The sequence below is a fragment of the Alligator sinensis genome, unplaced genomic scaffold, assembly GCF_000455745.1.
Source record: "Alligator sinensis unplaced genomic scaffold, ASM45574v1 scaffold234_1, whole genome shotgun sequence".
Lineage (NCBI taxonomy): Eukaryota > Metazoa > Chordata > Crocodylia > Alligatoridae > Alligator > Alligator sinensis.
Window position 1 is genome coordinate 1,505,835 of NW_005842334.1, and position 292 is coordinate 1,506,126.

At 52.7% G+C, this 292-nt stretch overlaps 1 protein-coding gene across 1 annotated transcript in view; it reads right to left on the reverse strand.

Annotated features, from left to right (window-relative positions):
- LOC102376958 (macrophage mannose receptor 1-like) overlaps positions 1-292 on the reverse strand; it is an 80,054-nt gene that overhangs the window by 51,915 nt on the left and 27,847 nt on the right. The gene's annotated exons all lie outside the window — the stretch shown is intronic.

Genomic DNA, 292 nt, shown 5'->3' on the forward strand with positions numbered 1-292 from the left:
GAACCAGATGGGGCAACTGACAACTGACGCCCAGGAAAAAGCCAACCTATTAAATAGGTACTTTGTGTCAGTCTTTCATCAGTCCCATGGGACGTCCATGCCCGCTACAGGGCCGGGAAGTCCGGGTGAGGGTGATCCCCTGCCCTCCTTTAATGCTGACTTTCTGAAGGAACATCTTGAGAAGCTGGATACCTTCAAGTCAGCTGGCCCTGACAATCTTCACCCCAGGGTACTCAAGGAGCTGGCGAGCATCATAGCCCAGCCTCTAGCACGGATCTTTGAAAACTCTTGG